Genomic DNA, 27,889 nt, shown 5'->3' on the forward strand with positions numbered 1-27,889 from the left:
CCCATCCTAAATGTGGTGGCACCGTCAGTCTAGGATCTGAAGGTTCTAGATAGAGAAAAAGGAAGAAAGCAGGGGTTGTGGGCCTGGGGGAGAGGATGAAGCGCTGAAGGGAAGAGGCATCCTTCATGGTAAGCTCTTACACAGCAGTGTCGGATCTTGAGTCTCAGCTGCAAGACCAAAGAGAAAAAGAAAAACAAAACAAAACAAAAAAAGCACTTGTTCCCCTTTCCTACTCTATCTTCACTTCAACATAACAAAACAGTTGGTCCAAGACGGTGCCTCACAACACCCGGAAGAAGAGTGGGTGAAACACACACGCACGTGCGTGCTCACACACACCACCAACAAACAAGCAAAACAAACAGTCGAAAAAAAGTAAGTTTCCCTTTTGTTCAAAGCATCAGCTGGCAGGTTTGTGACACAGGTTTGTCAGCCCAGCTACTCAGGAAGTTAAAGCTGGATGCTGGCAAGTTCTTGCATGGCAGGCCTTACACACACCAGGCAAGGCTTCACCATGAAGCTACACCCCAGCCCGGGGTTTTCTACAGCTCTGATCCAAGCAAGATAATGAATACCAGGGTACTGGCTTCCATGCCATAGGGTATCTTGGTGTGGGTGGCCACAGAGGGGAATCAGATCAGCCTGGAGCTGATTGTTAATATACAGTGTGAGTTCATGGCGTTTACATTATGTTGGTTAATTTTTGTCAGCTTTGACACAAACCTAGACATACCTGGAAGGGGGGGTGTCTCAGTTAAGGAATTTCCTCCAAATTGGTCTGTGTGCATATCTGCAGAGCATTACTTTCTTCCTGACGGATGTGGAAGGGCTCAGCCCACAGTGAGCGATGCCACCCTGCGCAGGTGGTCCTGAGCTGAGTGAGAACCCAGGCTGGGCAAACCAGAAGGAGCTGGTGAGTCAGCATCGTCCTTCCGGTCTCTGCCTCAGTTCCTGCTTCCAGGTTCCTGCCTTGAGCTCCTACATCACTTCCCTTCAGGACAGATTGTGGTACGGAAATATGGGCCAAATAAACCCTTTTCTCCCTATGTTGCTTTTGTTCCTGGCACTTATCACAGCAACCGGAAGCAAGCTAGAACAAGCATGCTCCTCCTTATGTGCAATGTCTGAAAATTTCAACAGTGGCTTTTTTTTTTTTTAATTTGTATCAGTTACTTTTCGTGTTGCTATGTCAAAATGCCTAACAAAGCAACAGAAGGAAGGGAAGGTCCTTCATGGTGGCAGGAGCTGAGGAAACTGGCCACATTGTGTTCATAGTCAAGGAACGGGGGGGGGGGGGGGGAATGAATGCTGGCTCCTGTATTACTCAGGATCCTCTACAGGAACAAAACTGGTAGAATAAATACAAATATATTACAAGGAGGTCTGTCGGAGTGGCTTACAAGATGTGGGCCACTCCAGCAACCGCTGTCTCCTGTCACAAAGGCCAAGAATCTGATAGCTGTTCAGTCCACGAGGCTGAGTGTCTCAACAGCCCCTGTCTAGTGCTGGAGCCCTGGAGGCTCCTGGAGACCTGTTGATCTTCAGTCGATGCTGGAATCCTGAAGAAGCACCAGCGAAGGAATGCGTTAGCAACAGGGTAGATAAACTCGTCAGTGAAAATGAGGGCAAGGAATACAAAAGGCAAAGGCCTTCTCCTTCATGTCCTTCTGTGCGGGCTGCCACCAGAAGGTGTGGCCCAGATTTAGCATAGGTCTTTCTACCTCAAGAGATCTGGGGGAAAAAATCCCTCTTGGGGCTGGAGAGGTGGCTCAGAGGTTAAGAGGAACAGACTGCTCTTCTGGAGGACCTCAGCTGAGTTCCCAGCACCCACTTGGCAGCTCACAACTGCCTGTAACTCCGGTTCCAGGACCTCCAATGCTTTCTTCTGACCTCTGTATGCGGTGCACAGACATACATACAGGAGAAACAGCCATCCACATACAATAAATATACAATAAATAAAATCCTGGAGAAAAAAAAGAAAAACAAAATCCCCAAAAGCATGCCAGCTGCTTGTGTCTTGATTGATTCCAGATGTGGTTAAGCTGACACCAAGACTGGCCCTTCTGGCCCCCCTTCTCCTTTTTACTCAGTCCAGGGCCCCAGCCCCCAGAATGGTGTCACTGTAAGGTGTGGTCTCAGCTAGCCCAGTCTGGAAGCTCCCTGACAGACAGGACCAGGGGCTTGTCTTCCAGGAGATTCTAGGTCCTGTCAAGCGTCGTTTAGTGCTGACCACCACACGCTGGATCTTCTTTTCATGGATGCGTCCCATGAGAGTGCCATGCGGTATTCTGAAGGCGAGAAGAGCCGGTCATCCACGTAACTCGCCTCAGCTGGGAGAGAGTGAGCAAGCCTAGCTGTGGTGGTCAGTGTTTCCCCAGCCCAAGCTTGGGTGCTGGAACTCAATTCTCAAAGCTTTAGGATTCACTCAGGGCCCTGATAGAGTTTGGGTGTCTCCCAAAGGCGCAGGTGTTGAAGGCTGGGGCTCTGTCGGAGACAGTGGAACCATAGGAGGTCGGACCGAAAGAGAATCAGATGACCCTTCTATAGATCCCTTACAAGGGACTTCGAGACCCTGAGCCTTCCTCATTCTCCTTTGCTCCCCCACTTCCAGGAGAAAAACATCTTCTTCTGCAACATGGTCTTGTAGCCCAGGCTGGACTTCAACTTGCTGTACAGTTGAGAATGATTCTCCTGTCTCTGCTCCTCCAGTGGTAGAACTACAGGTGTGCACTACCACATCTGCTAAGGGTAGCGCTGAGGATCAACCCCAGGCCACCTGCATCCTGGCAATAGCTCCCTCTCCAGCTGAGCCGCACCCCCAGCTCCCTGTTTCTAATGAGATGCCAGACAGTTCTAGGAGCCACTACTACAAACTGATGTTTGTTTCATGTGTGTTTTATCGGGGTCTTGGTTTTTGTTTTGTTTTGTTTCTGTGTTGTGAATGGAAATTGAGGCCCCCAGATGTTAGGTCAGTGCTTTACCACCGAGGCACACCCTCTTCTAGCAGATGAATTGAACCCAATGAGAGGGAACCCAAACTTTTACTGGACAATCGGAAGTCCCAGAGGCATGGGTTTACATCTGACATTGGAGAAGAGTGACAGTCTTGGTAGGCTGAGCCCTCAAATTGTTGTACCTGAAACTGCTTCCAGGTAAATGGTGTCAAAACTGACTTGAGAGCTGGAGGTGTGGCTCCGGATTGGTAGAGTGCTTGATCAGAATGCTCCAAGCCCCGCATTTCATCCCCCGTACTTTATAAACCAGGAGTGATGGCACACACTCATAATCCCAGCACTTGGAAAGTGGAGATAGGAGAATTCCAGGCAGGTCATCCTTGGTTGCAAAGCGGGTTTGAGGCTAGCCTGAGCTACCTGAAATCCTGCCTCAAGAGAGAAGGAGAGAAAAGGGGAAAGGAGGGAGGGGGAAAGGAGAGGGAGATAGAGAGGGCAAGAGAGAGGGAAAGGAAGGAGAGAGAACTTGAGGAGCCGCCTGACTGAATGGGAGGAGTTCCACCCAGATTGGCAGCTGAAGGACTGCCTTTGGTTAGCCCTCCTTTGGTCATGGGCACAGCCAGTGTTGTGGCAAAGAACCACAAAAGCTGTGTTTTGTACTTTCCTGACGTGGCAAGGCACCCTGCAGATATGATTAGGTTAGGGACCTTGAAACAGAGAGCTTGGGCTCAGCTCCACCCCGTCAGTCTCTGAAGTGGAAGAGAGGGATAGACAGCAGGTTAGGAAACTGTTCTCCATAGCCATTGCTAGCTTTGAAGAAGGGTGAAGGGCCTTAGTGTAAGGAAGCTTCTAGAAGCTGGGAACTGTTCTGGTTCTTTGTGGTTTTGCTTGTGTGTTTGCCTAGACAGGATTGTGTGCACCCTGCTGTGTGTGTGTGTGTGTGTGTGTGTGTGTGTGTGTGTGTGCACGTGTGTCTATCCCAGAAGTCAACCTCAGGTGTTGCTCCTAGGTTTTGAGGCAGTCTCTTTTTAGAACCTGGGGCTTGCTCATTAATTAGACTAACCTGGATGGTCACTGATTCCACAGATCCCCTGTCTCCAGCCCCCAGCAATGGGATTACAGCCACCACAGTGACCTTTTAAGTGAGTGCAGGGGATCGAACTCAGGCCCTTGTGCTCTTGAGACCACCATGTTTTCCGACTCAGCCATCTCCCCAATGCCCATTGCTGGCTTTGAAGATGGAGGAAGGGCCCCGGGCTACGGAATGCAGCAGCTTCTGAAAGCTGGAAAACTACTCTCTTTCGCAGCCAACAAGAAAACAAAGCTTTCTCCTGCAACTGCCAGAAACCAGCGTCTGCCAGCAGCCCTCAGGAGCGGGGCTGTCCTCCACTAGAGCCTCAAAACAGGGCTCAGCCTGATCCCCCCGTTGCTCCGGTGAGGTCTCCTCTGGGCTTCTGATCCTCAGACAGTAGAGCGGCACGTTCGTGTCTTTTTAAGCCATGAAATCTGTGGCTATTTGTTATGGCTCATGTGGAAAACTAACAGGGCTGGCGAGATGGCTCAGGGGATAAGGGCGCCTGCCATCCGCCAAGACTAACATTCCCGTTCCCAGCGGAAGATCGGAACCAGCTCCTACACGCTGTCCTCTGAGCTCCACACGAGGTCTGGGCCTGGCTCTCGCGGCTGTGTGTCCTTGGTCAGCCCTTAGCTTTGGGACTTCCTCCTTCCACCCAGGCAGTTACGATAGACTCTTTTGGCCTCTGTGGACTTTTGTGGCCTTGAAGTTTGGTGAGGAAGCGAGGTTTTTTTTGTTTTTTTTGTTTTTTTGTTTTTTCTTACAAAGCCCAGGCTCCTGACGGTGCTCATCAGAAAAGCTACAGGGAGTGGGTGAGGTCAAGGGAAGCCACGGAGGAAGAGTCACACACTCAAATGCACATGCGTGTGTCTGTCGGCGCATGCTGCAGGGATTCGGGGTGGGAGGTGAGTACAGAGCACCCCGATTTTCCCAGACTGTCCGAACGTTCTCTGCAAGCTTAGGCTCGGGCAAATAGGGTTTCCGGCCAGGTATCGACATTCATTAAGGTGCCTGCTCACGCTTAGGTCCTCATCTTCACACCCACCTTCCGAGACCCTCTCGGGGCACCCAGGCAGAGGGTGGACCTGGCATGAAGGCGAGAAGTCAGGATGGCTCCAAGGCTGCGTCTCCTCCTTCTACTGCTCTCCAGCCTTCAACCCTGTGCTTTGATCCGGTGCAGACAGGCCCGGTTGCTCCCTGTCTGTTCCTGTCCTCTGGGTCTCGGCCAAGGCTGGAATGTGGGAGGCCTCTGTGCCTTGGGGCTCCGCACCCTGTCTGAGAGCCACACCTTCCAAAGTTGGGGCAACCTCTGCAGGTGCTTGGGTCCCATCGCAAAATAACTTGTTCCCCAAAGCCTAGCCTCGGTTTCTCCGTTTGTCAAACAGGAACTAGCACTTACCCAAAGAAGGCTGTTGCAAGTGAGAAAATAGAAGTGTTTTGTTGTTGTTGTTGTTGTTGTTGTTTTGTTTTTTTAATTTCTGTTTTCTGTTCATTTGGTTTTGAAACAGGGTCTTACATAGCCTAGGCTGGCCTTGAACTAGATATGTAGTCAAGAAAGACCTTGAGCTTCCTAGGCTCCAATCTCCACCTCCAGAATGCTGGGATTACAGGCTTGTGTCATGATATATCGTTCAAGACGTTCTGGGGCTGAAACCTAGGGCTGGGGACACGCTAAGCCAACACTCCCCTTCAGCTCCATCCGAAGCCCTGCCCACATTGACGTGTGCGCATGGGTGGGCATCACTCAGGCAGACCTGAATTCACTATAGCCTCCAGGAGTGGAGACTTTAGCACATGGAGCTCCTCCTGACTCAGCCTCCCAAGGGCTGTGATTACTGACACGAGCCACCAAGACCAACCCAAATGAGGACATTTCTAAGGAGCGTTAAGTATGTCTGTACTTGGAATCTTAGAAACGACTGCCAATAAACGACTGCCACCTTTATTGTGTGTTGTAACATTAACCAAGTGGTTATGATGTTGGGAAGCTTCGAGCATTATACCTCTCTCCCTCAGCCTAGTGTCTGCATCCAACAGGAGCAGGCAGTACATGAACCTGGGTCACTGGCCTCCTGCCTTTTTCTAAAACTCTATCTTAAATCCAATGTCCCCATCTCCTCCTGGTCTAGTGAACTGTGGTAGGTACAGGCTGCTGTCCCAACCTGGAGACACGGGAAATGGCAGTACCTGATGCCTGATGCCGTGTGTGTGTGTGTGTGTGTGTGTGTGTGTGTGTGCGCGCGCGAGCGCGCGCGCGCGCGTGCGCGTGCGGGGGCTTCATGTGCGCACGACAAACATCTATCAAGTGAGCTCCATTCCAGTCTCCCATGTGTGCTGTCATCTTCCTCACCTCAAGGTGTCTCCTGCGTTAGAAAGCTGCCTTCTAGCCCCTCAACCTCTCCTGGGCTTGGTGACTCGGACCTGCTCCCCTAGAACCATAACAGGTTTCATAATAGGTGACAAAGGTCACCATTTCATTTCTATGCTCGGTACATATCCCAGACCCTGACAGTGAAGAAGGACTCATAAATGCTCGCTAACTCGGGGCGGGGGGGGGCAGCCTGGGTTTGGGCCCAAGGGCAGAGGGCTTGTCCAGCAAAAAACAAAGCCTAACAAAGCGAAAAGAACTAAGCACTAAGGTCTGGGAATGAAGCTCCGTCGGGAGCCTGCTCACCTCACGTGCAGAAAGGGTTCGGCCAGCACTGCATAAACCAGGCACGGGGGCACACACCTGTAATCCTAGGGCTTAGAAAGTAGAAGCAGAAAGATCAAGAGTTCAAGGCCCTCCTCTGCTACCGGAAAGGTCCAGAATAGCCCGAGCTACAGAAGTCCCTGTCTTGAAAAGAGACCGTAATTCCACCAAAAGGAACCGGACTGTAGGTACACGGAAGAGTGCTTGCTCAGCAAAGCTTGGGAGATATGGGGGTGTGAAGTCTTATATAATGTAGGATAGGATATAAAGGGGGGCAGCAGAGAAAGCAGGGTGGGGTCCCTCAGCCAAAGTAGAACCCAGCTGTCCCACTTCTGTGTAAGGAAAGGAAACTGGTGTATGTGCGGAAGTGTCATAAGCACCCAGGTTTGTGACAGCCCTGCTCACAAAACCAGAGGAGCCAGGCACTGAGCAGATAGATGGCTGCTCTCCCAGAGGCCTGGGTTCAAATCTCAGCACCCACATGATGGCTCACATCCATGCTTCTGATGCATGCACATGATACACAAACATACATGCAGGCAAGACAACCATACACATAATAAAGTTTATAAAAATATTTAAAAAATGAAAGTAAATAATTTAAAAAAGAGAAGACTCTTGAGTGTTCAGGAGAGGATGAATCAATGAAAATGTGTGTTGGGGGAGCTTACAAGGAGGGAGGGCAGGTGTGAGAGGAGGGAGAGGGGAGTGGGATTAGGGTGCATGATGTGAAGTACACAAAGAACCAGTAAAAAGTTAAACAAAGAAAGTTAAACAAAGAAATGCAAATATGGTGAATGTACATGATGGAATACTATTCAGCCCTGAAAAGGATGGAAGCCTATTATTTGCTACAAGATGGGAGAGCCTGGAGGACATTTTATTAGCTGGAAGGAGCCATGCACAGACAAATATTGCATGATTTTACCCAGATGTGGAACTGGAAAACAAACAAATGAAAAAGTTGATTTAGAAGTTGAGCACAGAGGGGAAGGAAAGAGGAGGAAGGGGAGGTGGTCAAAGCTGCGTGCAAATTTACATTAAGCGGGAAAGTCTGGTGTTCTAGTTACTGCCCCTAAGAAGACAGAGTTGTTTATTTCCGGCAAGCTACCGTAAGAGTGTTATCACAGAGATGACAGAGGTGATGATTTCTCGGGCACAGCCATTACTCAAGGTGTGGCAGCGCAGTGTGTAATTTGTCTGTGCAATTAGAAATACGCTCAGTTAATTAGAAATAACATAAAACTTTCAAAAGGCCTCACTGAGAACAGCGCGAGAATGAATGAGTGAACACGTAATCTGTGCCTGTCCTGGAGTACGGAGTCGGCAGGGCGGGCTGCTTCCCCGCCTGTGCCACGGCCGTCGAAGGACTGGCAGTGTGGACAGGAGAGGCGGTTCATCAGGTAAAAGTGCTTGCTGCCAAGACCTAGGAGCTAAGCATCTCACATGGTGGAAGGAGAGGCCCCACAGCCGGGGAGGACTACCTCCCTGGGCGTGACAGTCAAAAGGACCCTGTGCTTGGAGCAGACGGCTGGACCCAAGGCTGAGGAAATGCTGAGCTCTGCTTCCCTCGGCTGCAAAATCAGGGGAAAACAAAACAAAACAAAACCCCAAGTCTTTGAACGGAAGCAGAAACAGACCACAGGGCAGAAACATGAGCTGTGATTCTGACCTCATGCTGCCTTTCACTTTGTGGGAGTCATATATGGGGCCTGCAAGATGGTTCAGTGGGTAAAGGTGCTTGCTGCCAAGACTGAGGACCCAAGTTCAATCCCTGGGACCCACATGATAGGAGAGAGCCACTCCTGTAAGTGTCTTCTAAGTGCTCCATGGCACGGCCCCTCTTCTCACCAAATACATAAGTGAATGCAGTTGTTTTTCTGGGTTTGGTTTTATTTTGAGACATGGTTTCTCTGTGAAGCCTTAGCAAAGCTGTCCTGGACTCACTTTGTAGACCAGTCTGGCCTCGAACTCACAGAGATCTGCCTGCCTCTGCCTCCCCAAGTGCTAGGATTACTAGCATGTACCACGTTGCCAGCAGTTTTTAAAAGTCATGCAAAGCTTCTTTAGCCACTGGCCAAGTTCTTTGTTGTTTTTTGCCTCTTTCTTTCTTTCTTTCTTTCTTTCTTTCTTTCTTTCTTCCTTCCTTCCTTCCTTCCTTCCTTCCTTCCTTCCTTCCTTTCTTTGGAACGAGGTTTTATATGCAGACCTGGCTGGCCTGGAATTCCTATGTAGTCTAGGATGGCCTGCAATTGACATTCCTCCTATCCAAGCCTTCTAAGTGTTGAGGTCTGTTCCATCCCACGTCCAGATTTTGTTTGTTTGTTTGTTTTCTGAGATAGGCTTTCTCCATATACCTTGGCCGTCCTGGACTCACTTTGTAGACCAGGCTGGCCTTAAACTCATAGAGATCTGCCTGCCTCTGCCTCCCAAGTGCTGGGATTAAATGTAGGCCCCACCACGCCTGTCTCCATGCCTAGATGTTGAGTTAATTTTGTTCATTATTGGTGTGCATGTAGGGGGTGGCCTGCCGTTGTGTTCATGATTAGTGTTTATGTAGGAGGTGGACTGCCGAGGTGCATTTGTGTAGGGCAAAGGACAACTTGTGGAGTGGATTCTCTGCTTCTACCCTTAGGTAGATTCTGTGGATTGAGCTCAGATCTTCAGGCTCTCTCTCCAGGTGAGATATATATACGTTCATATATCTCTATATATACACACACATATATGATATGAATCACACGTGTGTCATATATACATACATGTCACATATATGTGCATGTGTGTATATATGTGTGTGCATACGAATATACATATATATATGTATATATATGAGAGAGAGAGCGTGCACATCCCATGGCATTCACCTGAAAGTCAGAGGACAGCTTTTGAGAATCATCTCTTCTTCCACCATGTGAACCCAGCCACTGAACTCAGGTTTGGTTGTAAGTATATTTACCCACTGAGCCATCTTGCTGGCCTGGTGACACATCTGGAATTAAACAAACTAAAGATTGCTACAGTGCTGTATTAGTCAAGGTTCTCTAGAGTAAAAGAACTTAAAGGATGAATTTCTTTTTCTACATATATAGAAAGGGGATTTGTTAGAATCAATTACAGGGTATGGTCTAACTAAACCAACAATGGTGAGCTATGAACAGAACATCCAAGAATCCAGAGTTGCTCAGTCCCCAAGGCTCAATGTCACAGCTGGTCTTCAGTACACTCCAGGATTCTGAAGAAGTAGGCTCTAATGCCAGTGATGGAATGGACTTGGTAGCAAGGTGAGGGCGAGCAGGCGAAGGGCAAAAGCTTCCTTCTTCCCTGTCCTGATGTAGGCCTCCAGCAGAAGACACAGCCCAGATTAGCTCTGGGTTAACGATCTGGATTAAAGATGTGACTTCCTACTCAAACAGGCAGATTAGAAGGGACATCTTCAGGGCTGGAGAGATGGCTCACAGGTTAAAGAGCACTGGATCTTCTGCAAAGGTCCTGAGTTCAATCACCAGCAACCACATAAACATCTATAGTAAGACCTGGTGCCTTCTTCTGGTGTGCAGGCACACATGCAGGCAGAGTACTGTATAAATAATAAATAAATAAGTCTTTAAGAGAAGAAGAAGAAGAAGAAGAAGAAGAAGAAGAAGAAGAAGAAGAAGAAGAAGAAGAAGAAGAAGAAGATCTTCCCACTTCAAATTAAGCACACACTTCACATGTGTGCCCTCTACTATTGGGTTTTAGTTAATTCCAGATGTAGTCAAATTGACAACCAAGAATAGCTATCACAACTCCCAACCGCAGAAGGCAAAGAATTCTATTAAAATCTTTTTATCATTTATTTGCATGTGTGTATGTGAGTACATGTGTAGGAGTGTGCACGCCATGGCACACACAACATTCTCTTGTTCAGCCATGTGGATTCTAGGGATCGAACTCAGGTTGTCAGGATCAGTGGCAAGCACCTTTACCCACCGAACCATCTTGCTGGCATGTGCCACAAAGCTCTCTCTCAGCCTTCAGGAGACCCAACCCTACCAGCACTCTGATGGAGAACTTGAGAACTTCCGGCTGAGAGAGGGCTGGGCACTCCCAGACCTCTAAAGACGGGATCAGGGGATGGTGGATCACATGTTTGCAGCGCAGGGCTGCGTTCCTGCAGAGAAATCAGCCCCCTACTGCTGAAAACAGGCCTGTGGCCAACATGCCAGCCTCCAGCAGGGTCTCTGGAGAGCGTTCCTGATTAATAAGACCAAGATGACTGGCAAAAAATAAAAATAAAAAAATAAAAAGACAGAGGGGGGAAAAAAAGCTCAGTCGTGGGAAAATGAGAAATTTGGCTTTTGTTAACAAATCATAATATTGCTTTCTGGAAGCCAAATATTCCTCAAAGGGGGATGATCAAACACACAATGGTTCTTCTTTCTGACTTGGCCAAGGTCCTGGCTCATGCTGCACATTCTCCCAGTCTAGGCCTCTCAGAAAGGACCCATAGAGCTGAATATTGACGTTGTGGCAGTTTGGGAGAACTGAGGACCCACGAGTGCCAAGCTGGGGATTCTGGGCATGAAGGCCCACTGGGTTATGCTCAGTCCAAGTCCCTGTAAAGCAGGCTTCAGTCTCCCTGTCCACAAAATGGGTGCTGACTGAGAAATGTCTTGCATTCGCTAACTGTTGCCACATCTGTTTTGAGGAGCTTCTAGGCGTTTCTCTGAGATCTTGCTGGCTGGAGAGGTCCTGAGGAGTGTGACTGTGGGAGGCAGGCAATGTGGGGGGTGAAGGCAGGCTCGGGACCGGATGGGTAGGAGCCTGCAGGCACGACAGACAGGGATGGAATCTTGGCGGTTTGGGTGGAATTTGACATCCTGCCATTTTCCCTTATCTTCTCATCAGAAGAAAATCAGACAGGAGTGTGAGCTCACCCTAAAATGAGAGCCATTTCCACCTCCTGGTTCCTATCAATTAAAGCCTCTGTCATCTGTTGATCATTTTTGGGGGGTGGGAGGAGAAAGACTGAAAAGCATTTCTGAGCCAGATGGCTGGAAGCTAATTAGGCCATCAGAGCTTGTGAATGCTGCCTCCCTCTACAAGACCAGGGAATCTCTTCACATGCCATTTAACTGGGATCCGAAGCTCAGTTCTGCTAGCTGTGTCGTGATCTGATGGTACTTGATTGGAGTCATGATATCTCCCTCTATAAAACGGAAGTAGTAACAGTCCAGGTCTACATATCCCCACACCAGCTGGGTAATGCTCCTGTCAGGTCCACACGGACATACCGAACATTGTGTTTATACATATGTGTACACGTGTGTGCATAGGCATGCTTCTGTGGGTCCACATGTGTATGCATGTGATGTGTGAAAGCTAGAAGTCAACCTCAGGTGTCATTCCTCAGGTGCCAATCACCGTTTTGTGTGTGTGTGTTTGTGTGTGTGTGTGTGTGTGTGTGTGTGTGTGTGTGCGCCCATGTATGCATGTATTCAGGTGCTTGTAGAAGACTGAAGAGGCCTTCAGATCTGGAGCTCACCAGGTAGTCTAGGCTGGCTAGCTAGTGAGCCTCAGGGTCCTCCCGTCTCTGCCTCCCCAATAACGGTTAGAAGTACACACACCATAGTGCCTGGCTTTTTGTTAGTTCTGGGGACCTCTCCTTCCCTGTTGTCCGTCTTTCTAGCTATCATCTATCTATTTTCACCCCTCTCCTTCCCTTTACTTTTCTTACTCCCACCCTCATCTTCTCCATCTTCTTTTCTTTCATTTTCTCTCTTCTTTTCTTGAGAGAGGTCTCATTATGTACCTTGGGCTAGCCTGAAAATCTTTGCTGCCTGCCACAGCCTTCTGAGTACTGGGATTACAGACACACACCATTTGTTTTGGTTTGGCTTTGTCAGATGATCTTTTAGTCAGCTATCTTCTCGTTGTTGCTTCTTAACTTGCTTGGCATCCCACTGCACCACTGCTGACATTACCTAGACTGTCATAAGGATGGCAGCCACCCACAATTGCAGCCCATGGACTGCAGTACCCAGGATCTCCGTGATAGTTCCAAAAGGTTCTCTGACTAAAGAATGGTGCGACAGCTGATGGTCAGTGTTGACAATCTCGTCAAAAGTGCAATTTCCAGTGTACCTAATGTTTCCCTGCTCCTTTTTGCCTCCATGGCTTTTTGGGGGCCCTGATGATCTGGGTAGAGGCAGAAGGTGCCGCCTCTGTCTGGGCCTGTCTGCTCTTCTGAGTAGCTGGTTACACTGTCATCATCAGACCTTTCCAGTCACTGGTTGCCTTGGCAATGTCATCACCAATTTTTTTGAAGACCCAGGGAATGGATCTTGGGGGCCAAGGCAGATATGTCATTGGCCTGGCCTCTAGTGGACCTCAAATATATGGTTTCTATCCTGTTGGAGTTGAACTCAGGTGGTGTGGTGGAGGCAGCTAGGGTCAGATGAACCCAGATTTGGAATGACTGAAAAAGTTGCACTGTCTCTCTTTCTAAGCTAAAAGCTCCCCCCTCTTTTTCCTGAAGATAGGGCCTTACTATGTAGTCACAGCTAGCCTGATACCCTCTATGTAGACCATGCTGGCCTCGAAGAGACCTACCTGCTTCTGTCTCCCAAGCACTGGGATTAAAAGCATGCGCCATCAGCTGATGTGGTGGTGCATGCCTGTAATTCCAGCACTCTGGGAGGCAGAGGCAGGCAGATTGCTGTGAGTTCAAGACCAGCCTGGTCGATAAAGTGGAGTCCAGGACAGCCAGGGCTACACAGCGAAACTCTGTCTTGAAGAAACTGGAAAAAAAAAAAAATCATGTAACATCATGCCTTGCATAGTCCCTAGATCTTTGTTTTATTTATTTATTTATTTATTCATTCATTCATTCATTCATTCTCTTTACATCTGGACCAAAGCCTCCATCACTCTTCTCCTCCCAGTCCTCCCCCCCCCCCGTTCCCTCACCTCTACTTCCCCTTCCCCCTCTCCTCAGAGAATCGGAGGCCCGCCATGGGTACCAACCCACCATGGAACATCATTTTGCAGCAGGACTAGGCACATCCTCTCTCATGAACACCAGACAAGGCAGTCCAGCTAGGGGAAAGGATAGCCCCTGCTCCAGTTGTTGGGGGACCCACAGGAAGACCAAGTTATACATCTGCTACTTATGTGCAGGGGGCCTAGGTCCGTACCGTGCGTGCTCTTTAGTTGGTGGTTCAGTCTCTGTGAGCCTCCATGGACCCAGGTTAGTTGACCCTGACCCCTCTGGCTCCCTCAATCTCTGCCCCCCTCTTCCACAAGACTGCCACGTTCTGCCTAACATTTGGCTGTGGGTCTCTGTATTTGTTTCCATCAGCTGCTGGGTGAAGCCTCTCAGAGGACAGTTATACTAAGCTCCTGTCTGCAAGCATAGCAGAGTATCATTAATAGTGTCAGCGGTTGGCTCTCTCCAATGGGGTGGGTCTCAAGCTAGGCCGGCCATTGGTTGGCCATTTCCTCAACCTCTCTTCCATCTTTATCCTTGCACATCTTGTAGGCAGACCAAAGTTTGGGTTAAATGTTTTGTGGGTGGGTTGGTGTCCCCCTCCCTGCCCTGGAAGCCCCGCCTGGCAACAGGAGGTGGTCACTTCAGGTCCATGTCCCTTACTGCTAGGAGTTTCAGCTAGGATCACCTCCATAGTCTCCAGGGACTCTCCCCTGTATCAAGTCTCTGCTGATCCCAGCCCTGCCCACGGATTTCCATCTCTCTCCCAGCCCTGCCACCTGACTCCTGCCCCCTCTTCCATTCTGCAACCCCTCTCCTACCCAGTTCCCTCCTCCATTTACCTCCTTTTCCTTCATCTGTTTTACTTTCCCATCTGCATGAGGTTCAAGTATCCTCCTTTGGGTCCTCCTTGTTACTTAGCTTCTTTGGGTGTGTGGATTATAGCACAGTTATCCTGTGCTTTACGGTTAATGTTCTCATTTATAGGTGAGTACATACTATGTGTCAGACCCTAGATCTTAAAGGGAGGACTCTGTCCCTTTCTCATCCCTCCCTGCTGCCCCCTGCTCTTAGGGGCACATCTAAAACACTAGCCCACCCACCCACCACCTCTCAGGCCTCTGCTCTTCCTCTCCAAGCTTAGGGTGGGGACCCCCTGTCCCTTCTCCACCAGGGATTCTCTTCTCTGCTTTCTCTGTATCCTCCCTCCAGTGCCCACTGAAATATCTGCCACTCATTCCAGTAAGACCCTGCCTTTCAAATGTTCCTCCCAATTTCTTCGAGGCCCAGAACTATTAACACTTAGAGACATCAGAGAAGCCATGTGCCATGCATGGTACATAGGCATCCAAAGCTTTCTTCTTCCTCAAAAGCTTTTCTTGGTGGCAATTCCACAGTAAGCCTATATTTGCTGCGCTGCATTTGATGAATCCACTGGGGATGGATGTTTGGGGTATTTCGTGTTTAACCATACAGAGACTTACAAAGAACATTCTTTTCTTTTGTAGTTCTTTAGAGATGGGGTCTCAGTCTGTAGCCCAGGCTGGTCTGGAACTTATAATGCGGTACAGGTAAGTCTCAAATTAACAGCACCCTTCCTGCCTCAGCCTGCTGAGGGCTGGGATTTCAGGATCACAGCACCGTGGCTGCAACGAACATTCTTGTGGGCACAGATGTGGAAGACTGGTTCAGGGTTGAGCCTGAAGCTAGGCCCGATTCCACAGGCACAGCCTGGATTTAGAGAAGCTGGTGTAGGACTGAGGGTGTGGCCCAGCTGATGGTGCTCACAGAGTGTGCCTGAAGCCCTAGCCCTGGCCACAAGTACAAGTATAGCATTAGCTGTCTGTGAGCTGGGTTGTGCACTCCTGTAATAGTAATCCCAGTACTCAGGAGGAGGCAGGAGGATCACAAGTTCAAGGTCAGACCCAGATAGAACTGAGGCCACTGTTTGCTACCAAAGAAGAAAGGGAAAAAGGAGAAGGAGAAAAAAACCCTAAGACAGGGAACGCTGGTGAGAGGTGTCAAGACAGCTTAAAGCTAAATTTGAGATGGAAAGTTGGTACCCTCAGCATCGTCTTGCAGTGAGGCCTGCCCCCTCTTTCCCTTCTTCTCTGTAGGAACTCTAAGATCTTCTCTGATACAGAAAGCCCAGTGCTGGGCGGGCCACACCCAAGATGGAGATTTGAGGGAAAGAGGGCAAAGCTGTTTGTGCTTAATGGAAAACCCTTTGTCTTGCTGACAGACCTGCAGGCGTTTCCTACGGGGCGGGCCACTGCTTTTGTTGTGTCCTTTGAGGTGACTTTGGTTGAGGCAGGTGCCTCCTAGGAATCTGGCAGTGGGAGAGATGGAGTCGCAGCACAACAAAACCTTGGCTTTTAAGGACTGACTGCGGGGAATTTTCCAACTTCACCCTTTCGTTCTTAATCAGTCTATTCATTCATACAATTATTTCTGCGCCCTCTCCCTTGCCTGACCCCAGGCTGGGACAGTCTGGTCCACAGGCTACATCCCTTCTTACAGTGTTTTGTTTCTTTTCTTGTTTTTCAAATTAATTTTTTTATAACATTTACTTATTTATTTTGTGTATGGTTTGAAGGATGCTATGATGCGTGTGTAGAGGTCAAAGGACAACTTGTGGGGGTTGGTTCTCTCCACCCTGTTATTTCCAGGAGTCAGCTCAGGTTGACAGCCTTGGCAGTGAGCTCCTTTGCCCGCCATCTTCTTTGGTTTTGTTTTTCTTATTTGTTTGTTTCTTGATCTTTAAAAAAAAAGTTATTTACCTTTATTTTATGTGTATTGGTGTTTTGCCTTCATGCATGTCTGTATGAGAGTGTCAGATCTTGGAGTTACAGACAGTTGTGAGCTGCTGTGTGGGTGATGGGATTTGAACCCAAGTCCTCTGAAAGAGCAGTCAGGCCATCTCTCCAGCTTCATCTTTGTTTTTAAGACAGAATCACTTGTAGCTCCAGCAGCAGGCCTCAAACTCACTGTGTAGCCAAGCATGAACTTGAACTTCTGATCCTGAATGCTCAAATTACAGACAAGACTGAACCCAAGACTTCCCTTAAGAATCTCCAGCCCCTCAGGGATTCTTTTCGTTAAATGAAGAACTACTTGGGGAAAGAGAAAACCTCCACCTGCTGCCTCTTGAGAGCCACAAAGAAAGGGGCCTGGCAGACTGCAGAGCACTATCCTGAGGGGTCAAAACGACACTGACTTGACTCCACACAACGCGAGGACACAGGGAAGCCTTCTCTGAGGGGGTGACTCAGAAAGAGTTTTGAAGGATGAATAGGAGTTTGCTAGAAAACCAAATCAAAGAAGCCATTCAACTCTAAGAAGCCTTGCCTATTTTCACCAACATACCACAAGCTGGGAAAGCCACTCAGGTCTTCAAGAGACACTCCCAGATGAGGGTTCTGCCTCCCTTTAAGAGGCGTTGCGGGAAGGGGCAGGGCTGTGGCTCCCTTGGGCTCCATAGCACCGAATCCCACGCGATCCGGTTTCTCATTGAGCAGAGTGCTTACTGATTGCTTTTGTCTCAGGGTGCTGATTCTCCCGGGATGGGAGATTTATTCAGTCCTAGCCTTTGCAGACTTGGCTCTTATTTGCTTGAGGAAATACATTTCTGGGGTTGTTCCCAGAGGAGCAATGCTAGGCCATTACACTGTGAATTGTTAGTCTATAAAGGAGCCGTCCCTCACTCGCCCCGCTCTGGGACCCAGTCGTTTGGAGCAGCGGTTACCTCAATCCCTCGTGCTGGCAGGATGATGGCTCTGCATGGTCAGGAAGTGAGAGCCGGTGGTTATTTGTGGGTGTGCGGTAACTGTGGCTCCTCTCAGGGAGCTCGAGTCAGAGGCAGAAGAACGGGGAGGAGAGGACCCTCTGGGTCAGTCAGGAACTTTCAGTGTGTCAGTTGGCGGCACTTGAAGGTGAGGTAAACAGCCTCCAGGGTTTTGTTGTCAATTCCAAGTACACCTCACCGCCAAGGGAGGGCAGGCAGTGTCCCCAAGTGGGCAGACCTGCAGGAAATACTGGATACAGTCCCCAGCTCTGCATGCACCAGGCACGGTGCACATTGCGTAACCACAGCACTTGGAAACTGCAAGCAGGAGGATTAGGTGATCCTTGGCTACCTACTGAGTTTGAGGCCAGCCTGAGCTACATGGGAGTCTGTCTCAAAAAGACCAAAATAAAAGTATCTGCCTAGTCTCCCTTGCCCGATCCGGCACCAGAGCACCAGGTGTGTAGCTGTGGCAAGGGGATGGGGATGGCGATGCTCACGAAGGCCGTGCCTCTGCCACCATGGTTATCTTTCTTTTTCTTTTTCATGACAGGGTTTCTCCATGCAGCCCTGGCTGTCCTGGACTTGCTTTTTAGAGCAGGCTGGCCTCAAACTCACAGATTCGCTTGCCTCTGTCAGTGCTGGGGTTACAGGCATGTATGGGCACAGACCCATAAACACTCATGCAAAGTGGAGGCCAGAGGTCAGCTTTTTGTGTTGTGTCTTAGGACTCTGTCCACATTTTTATTGTTTTTGTTTTGAGACAGTCTCTCTCTGTGTGTAGTCCTGACTGGCCTTGAACTCATAGAGATCCTCATGCCCCTGCTTCCCTCGCGCTGGGGTTAAAGGCATGTGCCACCGTGCCCAACTGTCCACCTTTTGGACACAGGGTTTCTCAACGTTCTGGAACTGGCCAAACAGGCAGTGAGCCCCAGGATCTTCTGACTCCACCTTCCCAATGTTTCGCTTATAAAAACGCACCACCACAGCTGGATCTATGTAGTATAACCTATGTGATTTATTTGGTTTTGTGTGTATGAGTCTTTGGCCCGCATGCGTGTAAATGTGCCAAGTATGGTGCCTGCAGAAGTCAGGAGAAAGCATTGGATCCTGGAACCAGAGCTGCAGATACCGTGAGCTGCCATGTGGGTGCCGGGCACCTAACCTGGTGCTCTGTAAGGGCAGCAAGTGCTCTTAACTGCTGAGCCATCTCTCCAGCCCCCAAACCCAGACGTTCTCATAGAAGTTCTGGGGATTCAGTTTAGATCCTTGTGCCTGCAAAATAAGCACATGTTTTAAGGCTGAGTCCTCCTAAGGTCCATCTCTCTTAAAAAAAATAAATAAATAACAATTTTTGAGACAGGGGCTTACGATGTAGCTCTGGCCAGCTTGGAACTCGCTATGTAGACCAGGTTGGCCATGAATTCCCAGAGATCTGCCTGCCCCCGCCTCTTGAGGGCATGCTATCATCCAGCTTTCTTTAAAAAAAAAAAAAAAAGTTTGTTTTGTTTTGAGACAGCTCTCATGTAGCCAGGGTGACAGCTAAGGACCCCGTGGTACTGAGTCTTGTCTCTTGAAAGTTGTCTGTTAACTCCCAGATGTCTAGATGTGTGCACGCTCACGCACACATGCGTGCGTACACAAACGCGCATACACCATACAGAAATGAATGTAATAACAAGAAGCTTTATGTGGCTGGAGACATAGCTCAGTGGTTAAGGGTGCTTGCTGCTCTTGTTGGGGACACAACTGAGTTCCGAGCGAGCACCCACTTCAGGCAGCACACCTGTGATGCCATCTTCAGGCGGTCTGATGCCTTCTGACACACACACACACACACACACACACACGAGAGGCAGACATACAATTAAAAAGAAAAAGAAATCTTGAAAAAAGTTAAACGCTTTTTTAAAAAGTTATTTTTTCATTAAACAAACAAAAAACAACAAACAAGCAGCAGCCCCATTCCCCGCCGAGCTCTTGGCAGCTGGCATTCTGCTTTTTTCTGTCCTGTGTTAGCTGTGTCAGAAGCCTCAGGTCCATGGGATCCTACAGAGCCCTTTGTGACTGGCTGATGGTGCCTAGCAGGGTTTTCAAGGCTTATTATCCACAGAATAGCATGTGTGAGGACCTCCTGATTTTCAAGTGTGTACAGCTGCATGTGATAGGCATGTGTGTATGTCTGCATGTTTGCTTTTACAGATGCACATTTGCATGCAGACGCATATTCATGTGATGTCTTTTTTGATCCATCTCCAGTTCTCTCACCGGACCTGGAGCTCAGTGTTCCAGCCAGTGTTCCAGCTCCATCGGGGATTTCCCGTCTCTGCCTCCTCTGCATGGGGTGGAGGGAGGGTTAGAGGGGAGGTGAGGGAAGAGGAAGGGGAAGGGGCTTGAGGTGGCCACACCCACCTGGCTTTTCAAACTCTAGTCTTCACACGTGCATGACAAGCCCCTCATCCACCCAGCTGTCTCCTCAAGCTTGTGTTCCTTTTCATAGATGAATAATAGCCCATTATGTGCCTGTTGGACGTTCTGTGCATTCCCTTTATCCTTTGGGGACCCTGGGATGCTCCGGGCTGTGTGACTACCGCTGCTGGGCATGTGGTATATAAGTATCTTTCTCGTACTTACTCTCAGTTCTCAGCTGGAGTAAGGCCTAGGAGGTGGCCCGCTGGCTTCTGTGACAATCATCTGCCACTTCTGTCCCACCGGCTCTTCACCTCACCAGTACTTGAGATTTTTTGCCTTTTGTTTTTCCAGACAAGGTCTTGCTTTGTCACTCAGGCTGGTTTCAAACTCCCCTCTGCTCACAGCTTCTGAGCAGCTGGGATTGACCTCCTCACCACCTGTGCCTGGCTGCCTTTCATTCCTTCCTCCTTTTACTTTTATTTTATATTGTTTGTTTGTTTATGTGCCTGAGTGTTATAGCCTATCCTTTTACTTTTATTTTATATATCTTTTCTATTTGTTTGTTTATCTACTTATTTGTAAGTTTGGGTGTTTTAGCCTGTACGTCTATGTGTCATGTACACGCAGGGTACATGGAAGACAGAAGAGGGCTTTAGTGCCCTGGAACTGGAGTTACAGACAGCTGTGACATGTCAGTGCTGGGAACTGAACCCAGTTTCGCTGCCAGAGCAGCAAGTGCTCTTAACCACTGAGCCATCTTTCCAGCTCTTAGATTTTAAATTACATTAAATTAGTTGCTGTTGTGGGAGGAGGGTTTTGTGGCTCTGCACTCATAGAGGTCAGAGGTCACTGTGAGGAGTTGGTTCCCCCCTTCCACCTTTATATAGGCTCCAGGGATGTGCCTCAGGTCTCCAGACTTGCATGGCAAGGACCTTTGCTCATCTCTGGTTCTGCCCCTTTCCCTCCCTTTCCTGCCTCTCTCCCTCTTCTCCTCTTTTTCTTTCCCAGACAGAGTTTCACATGGCCCAGCCTGGCCTCAAACTCACCGTATAGCCAAGGGAAACTGTGAGCAACTCTCCTGCCTCTGCCTCAAGAATGCCAGGATTATTATAGCTAGAAGCCAACATTCTGGGTATGGACCTCAGAGCCTCCTGCACAGAAGCTGAGTCCTTTATCAATGGTGATATGGTCCAGCCCTTTCTGTTTTTTATTTTTATTTTTATTTTAAAAGTAATGGTCCCAATTGCCATGAGAAAGATTCTGACTGTCATTATCACCTTGTATCCTAGTCATGACCAAAATAGTAAGAGTCAAAGAAACCAAGTTTCAAGGCTAGGCCTGCCAGTCACCAGCCTCTGTGAGGAGGGCAGGTGGAGCTGGGGACTTCTACACACTGAGGCGTTGGCTGTTTGCACAAGCAAGAGATGTGGAGCTCGTGTTCCCCTTCCAGGAGGCAACAAGCGGATGGGGAAACCAAGGAAGTGTCTGGTAGATGGAAGGGAAGCCTTAGTGCTGCCTGCTTCCACTTTGCTGCATCAGCCGGCCTTCAGAGGACCCCTCTGCACTCCAGGCGGTCTGCCGCTTGTGGCCTCTTGCTCTCTACCCTTAGGCCACCAAGGAAGAAGTCCCCAAAGCTGTCAGGAATTCACGACCTGGGAAGATGGAGCCCAAAGGCTGGTACCTTAACTCAGTGCTGCCACCCAGTGAAGGGACCCAGCGCTTAGCCTCTGTGGAACCTGGGCTTCCTCCAACACAAAACCGGTTCTGTGCGCTCTGTGGTGGTGCACGCTTTCATTCCCACACTCCGGAGACAGAAGCAGGAGGATCACTGTGAGTGCAAGAGTGCAATGCCACCTGCTCTTCACAGTGAGTTCCAGTCCAGCCTAAGCTACACAGTGAGACCCTATCTCAAAATAAATAACGCTTGGACTGGAAATAGGGGCTACAAACGGAATAGGCACAGTGTCTGCTTTTTAAACGTGTTTTTCTGTGTGTGTGTGCTGAGGATAGCTTTGAACTGCCCATCCTTCTGCCTCTACCTCCCAGTGCTAGTGTAACAGGTGTGTAGGCAAGCATTCTACCAACTGAACTGTATCCCTGGACCCCCAGCGCACCGCTTGGAGTACTGTGGATACCTCATGGGTACTTCTACAAAAAGAGGGCTGCAGTGCCGGCCAAACGCTTTACTGAGCTGCAGTGGCTTTGTTCTCTCTGTGCGGGATGGCTCCGGTGAACCGCCGCGGACGCTAGTCTTGGTTCTGTTCTGCCCCCTGGTGGTGCGATTTGGAAAGACATAGGAAGAGGCCGACCGAGGTGGCTGTCCCTGTAGGGGCGGGGACAGGATTTCCAGGTCCCGCAGGAGATGGAAGCCCCTAAGTTTCCACCCTTTGCCTTCCACTCACATATTTCCATAGCGCTCGTCAGGAGTTTTTTTCAGGTCACCTAGAATGCTTCCGGAGGGATAGGTTATCCAGGGGGCTGTGGGCACAGGAAGCTTTGGCCCGTCCCTTCCCAATGAGCCATGTGTGCCAGTGACCAGGAGGACTACAGTAGGAGAGAAGATGGGGGGGGGCAGGAAAGCAATGAGAAGCCTTCCTGTGGGGTGTCTGCCTCTACACTTTGTTGGACCTTTTTGTGTGTGTGTGTGTGTGTGCATATGTGTGTATTTCACTCTTAGTACACTGCTATATTGCTTTCTATTTCCTTCAATGAGAGGTTTTGTTGCTTAAGGTCCTTCATAAGGCTCCCCCAAAGCTGACATTGAGCGAAGCAGCAAAGAGACAGTCCTAGACAGAAATCTGACTTGGGGGCCAGCCCGCAGCTCGGGAGAAGGAGAACACCCTGTGCTGAGTGTCCCGGGCAGTGGGGTCTGGGGGTGGCCTCCAGCAGCTAAGAGAAGCCCTTGGCTAGACAGCAAGGCAGCAGGGACTCCAGCCCCACAGCCTCCAAGGAAGGGCATTCTGTCCACATCCTGAGTGAGGGTGGAGGGACACTGGGGGCTCGAATGAGATGCTCTCCGTGGTCTCGGGTATTTGAACGCTTTGTCCCTAGTTGGTGGCACTATTTGGGGCTGAGGAAGTATGGCACCGGGGATGGACTTTGAGAGTTTAAAACCTCTTGCTGTTTCTGAAAGGAAGTGTTGGCTCAGCACCCCCAAGACGAAGTTCTCAGAACAAAATTTAGGAGATTGAGTTGCCCTTGAGGGACAGAGGGCAGGGGATAAGAGACAAAGACAGGAGACAGAGGACAAGGAAAAGGGAAAGGGAGCCAGGGGGAGGGAGGAGGGCTTTCAGAGGGCAAAGGACTGCCTCTGGACAGAGAGGAGACAGATGTGGCCCACAGGCAGGTGGCGGTTCATAAAGGTAAAAGGAAAAACCCCGTGCTAGGATGAGGTGTTTAATTTTAATTGGCATGTTAATTAAGTGAGCCAGAGGGGCCTTTTGGTTGCTGGACTTCAGTACTTTGATAGCTGGACCGTTGCAGTCAGCCTCAAGGGGAGGAAGTGGCCAATGAGGGAATGGATCTTGGTGGCTAGCTTTAGGAATGTAACTAACGGTTTTTAGCAAGGCAGAGGGAATGGGGGAGAAGGGCAAGAGCCGTGTTTGCCAAGCTGGGCTGGCCAGAGTCCTTTCAGTTTCCAGTTCGCTCTTTCTGCTTCATGCTTGCAGTTCAAGGCGTGAACACTCAGCTGCTGCTCCTGCTGCTCCTGCCTCTTGTTGCCATGCCTCTGGGCTACCGTGTTGAATTCACCCCTCTCAAACCATGAGCTGAAATAAACCCTCTCTTCCTGACGTTGCCTCTGGTCATGGTGCTTTATCACAGCAATAGAAAAGCAACTAATCCAGACACCCTACGTGGCTCCAGATGCCAGCTCAGGTGCCCGGCTCTATGATTTTCAGCCTGTAAGACCCTGGGTGGAGGACCCGTGTGCCGTCTTTGCACTTTTGACTTAAGGAAATGTGCAAACATGATTTTTATTTTTATTTTCACAGTGTCAGGGAAGAAATCCAGAGACTTATACATGCTTGGTGGGAGCCCCACCACTGAGCCCTGAGCCTTTACCACTACTTCCTTTATGAGGCAGAGTCTCATCAGCAGGTGTCACCATGTCCTGAGGGTCTTGAACTGCTCACCCTCCGGCCTCCACTCTTGAATGCTGGGATAACAGGTTTGTGCTACCACATACAGTTATGTGGTTCTGAACCTTTCTAGCTTTTTCTGACCTCTGGCTGGCTGGCTCAACTCAGCTGTTCTGGTTCAAACTCCTCTTAAAGCTGACTGATTCAAACTGGCTTCTCGCTCAGCCTCTGGCCAAATTGCTCTGTTTGGCCTCAAACTATCTTTAGCAATCTGTTCTAATCTTCTGGTTCCTTCTCATTCTCTGGCTCATTCTGTCTTCTCCTGTGTCTAGCTTGTTCTCTCTTCAACCCTCCCTGTAAACGTGCCTTTGAATTCCATGAATTGAACTGCCACAAACTCAGCTCCACTGCACTGCCTTCCAACTCACCCACTCAGACTAACCGCCTGAATAGCACTGACTAGAACTTAGAGCTCTGCATGCTTCTGTCTCCTGGGATTAAAGGCGTGTCTGTATTCCAGCCAGATCACACAGACCTAGAAGGTCTTTGGATGTGATCTCTTGCCAGGGCATTCATGTTCTGAATTAAAATTCCTCTACACCATGCCATGAATGGAACTATGCATCCTCCTGCCTTCTCTTCCCAAACTCTGGGATTATAGATGTGTACCACAGTGGATGATCCTCTTTTGTTATCTTTTAAAAAAATGGTTTATTTAAATTTTTTTATTTATTTTATGTATCTGTAATGAATGTCTTCATGCGTATCGCTCATGTGCCTGGTGCCCTCGGAGGCTGAAAGAGAGTGTCAGGTCCACTGGAACTGGAATTAAAGATGGTTATGAGTCACCATGCGGATGCTGAAACAGAACCCGGGTCTTCTGCAAGAGCAGCAAATGCTCTTAACCAGGAAGCCATCTCCCCAGCCCTTCGATTTTTTTTTTTTTTTATGTACACAGTACATTGTCTTTTAGAATTTCACAGTCAGCTTTAGTCTCATGTCACCCAGGCTGGCACTGAACTTCTGACCTTCCTGCGTCCACTTGCTGAACGTTTAGATGATAGGCATGCACTCCTATGCCCAGCATTTTTGCAATGTTTCCCCAAAGTTATTGACTGGCTGATGGTTGGAGGAGGGGCATGTGTACTTGTTGGGCTAGCTCGTCGGGGTCAGAGAACAGATTTCTGGGGTCAGTTCCCTTTCATGGTGGGTTCTTGGTATTGACCTCAGGTCATCAGGCTTGTGGGACAGGCATTTTTTTTTTAATTCCACATGTCAGGAGTTCAAGAGTTCAAGAGTTCAAGGTCGCCTTTCTGCTTTAGAGCAAGTTTCTTTACTTGTTTGGTTGTTGATTGAGTTTTTTGAGACAGGGTCTCGCTATGTAGCCTTAGCTGGCCTGGACCTCGTTATGTAGACCAGGCTGGCCAGATTTTCCTTTGTCTGCCTCCTGAGTTCTGGGATTAAAGGGTTACAGGTGTGCACCACACACTCACCCGTGTTGCTGGCTATGCGAACCCTCATGTAAGGAAAAAAGAGAGAGCATTTCATAGGACTTCCTGCCACAGGTCTGGAACAACGCAGCCCAGTTTCCACTCTCCACCCACAGGAATGCTGTCACACAGTGTGGGCTCAGTGGAGGCAGAGGGAGGCGTGGGCCAGCGCTGGTGGGAGGCCGGAAGGGTGGTGGCCCAGCTGCCAAGGGGCTGTCTTCAGCTTACATTTGGAACAGTTTTGTGCTTTTGCTTTCAGAGTTAAGGCCAGCCTGGGGTTTGACTCCGTAGTGAAGTGCTTGCTTGCCGGGACCTGGGTTCCATCCCTGGCCTGGAATAGCATTTAAATAATCAAGGAAAGGGAGACCGTTCAGTGAGTGAAGGTACTTGCTTTGGAAGCAGGAGGGCCTGAGTTTGATCCCAGGTGAAAACCCTGGTGGCTTGTGTTTGAAATCTTAGCCCAGAACAGGCGGAGGGTGGGCTCCCTGGGGCTCCCACACCAGCCAGCCTACGCAGCACGCCTACGCACACACAAAATAGACAGGATTGAGGTTCGTGGCTGAGGCCGTGAGGGCCAGGGACGGAGCGCAGCTTCCCACGGCTGTGGTTCGCGTCCCCCAGGCGGGCCAGGGCACCCTGAGCCGGCGGCTGGCCCCGTGTGGCTCTGTAGCCTCTCACGAGCCCGGCAGCCCCCCTCGTGCCCCTGTGTCACCTCTGCCCCACTCGTTCCTCCGTGACACCTCTGCTGGCTTCCGCTGAGCCTCCTCCCGCCCCGGTTCCGTCCCCAGGCAGCCAGTTAGTCACTCACTACCAAAGGGCTTCCCGAAGGCCCTTCCGACACCCTGTGACACTCATTTTCAGTGAGCAGGACTGTGGGTAAGGAACGGGGCCTTCATGGGCATCTCAGGATGTCAGGCAGCTTGCTGCCAAGCGTGGCGACCTGAGTTTTATTCCCAGGACCCTCCTGGTAGAGGGAGGAAACAGACTCCGGCAAGCCGTGCTCCGGCCTCCATACGCACATCATGCACACATGTATGCAAGCGTGAGGACCCGAGTTCAGATCCCTAGCACTCATGTAAAAGCCCAAAAAGTGCAAATCGGTAACCTCAGCGCTGTACGGCTGCGGGTCAAAACAGGAGGCTCTCAGGGCTCACTGGCCAGCGGGCAGAGCGGAAATAAGGAACTCCAAGTTCAGAGAGAGTCACCAGAAGTCCACCTCTGGCCTCCACAGATGTATATACAAGGAAGTGACCCTGAAAATAATGCACCTCTCTCTCTCCCACACACTGATGGACCCAGAGGAACTGTAGTGCGCATGATGGCCACAAGGTGGCGCTCTAATGCAACAGGAAGGCTGTCTGGGTTCACAGCTGCTCTAGAGAAAGGGTCCCCCCCCAGGCTTTTGCTCTTTTCACAGGTGCTTTATGTAAGGACTCAGGTGTGCTGGGTTCCTGACCCTCCCTGTGCCCTTTTCTTCTTTCTTTGAATAGGGATTGGCATCTGTGGCCTCCCACGTGAGAGGCAAGTCCGTGCTGCTGAGCTATACCCCCAGCCTATATCTGTAAGAACTTTTAAGAGTAAGAATATTCCTATCATTTACCACTTTCTTTTTTGAGAGGTGGAGTTTCGCCACGAAGCCCAGGTTAGCCCCCAACTCCAGTTCCTCCTGCCCCAACCCTCCAGTTCCTGGACTGTGTCGGCGTGCCTGGTTTGGTATTTATTTTTCAAAGATTTGTGTATTTTATTGTTTTATGTGCGTGAGCGTTCTGCCCATATGAATGTGCACCCACGTGCATGCCTGTCCAAGGACAGCAGGAGAAGGCCCCGGAGCTGCGGGGCTGGAGTCGCTGACGGTTGTGAGCTGCCGTGTGGGTGCTGGGGACTGAACCCCTGCCCTCTGGGAGAGCAGCCAGTGCTCTTAAACCTCCAGCCCTCTCTCCGGGCGTGGCTTACTATTTAAAAAACACCAAAGTGATGCTTCTTTCCATTCTGCACGGAAACGGACAGGTTTGTGAGTAAAACAGTGAAACCGAACAAGCGAGCGTCGCCAATCACACAGCCATCAAAAAGTCTGATGGCGCACTTTTCCCTCTCTCTTCAAGGCAGGATCTCATGCGGCCAGTCTTACCCGGAAGTCACTAAGTAGCCAAGAGCCATCTTAGAGTTCCAGTCCTCCACGCGGTTTACACGGTGCTAGGCCTGGCCTCCGGGCCGGGCGCAGGCTGGGCAGGCACTTGCCCACGCACGCACAGCGTCAGCCCCTGCTTGCTTGCTTCCTTGCTTTTTAAGAATTTTTATGTCAGGATCTGCTTCACGTTCTCTGAATCCCACCGGTTCCTGGAGTCCGCAGCATTCAGGGGTGCAAGAAAGTGCGGCAAGAAGGCCAGAGTTAGTGTGTGAGGGGTGGGGCAGGGTCCAGCCCTCAGGCCTGTG

General features: G+C 49.8%; 1 pseudogene; it reads right to left on the reverse strand.

The window, feature by feature from the left end:
* Positions 1-12,646: 12,646 nt before the first annotated feature.
* LOC110546421 (large ribosomal subunit protein uL11-like) lies at positions 12,647-17,770 on the reverse strand (annotated as a pseudogene).
* Between the last annotated feature and the right edge of the window lie 10,119 nt (positions 17,771-27,889).

Source organism: Meriones unguiculatus, chromosome 18, assembly GCF_030254825.1.
Source record: "Meriones unguiculatus strain TT.TT164.6M chromosome 18, Bangor_MerUng_6.1, whole genome shotgun sequence".
Lineage (NCBI taxonomy): Eukaryota > Metazoa > Chordata > Mammalia > Rodentia > Muridae > Meriones > Meriones unguiculatus.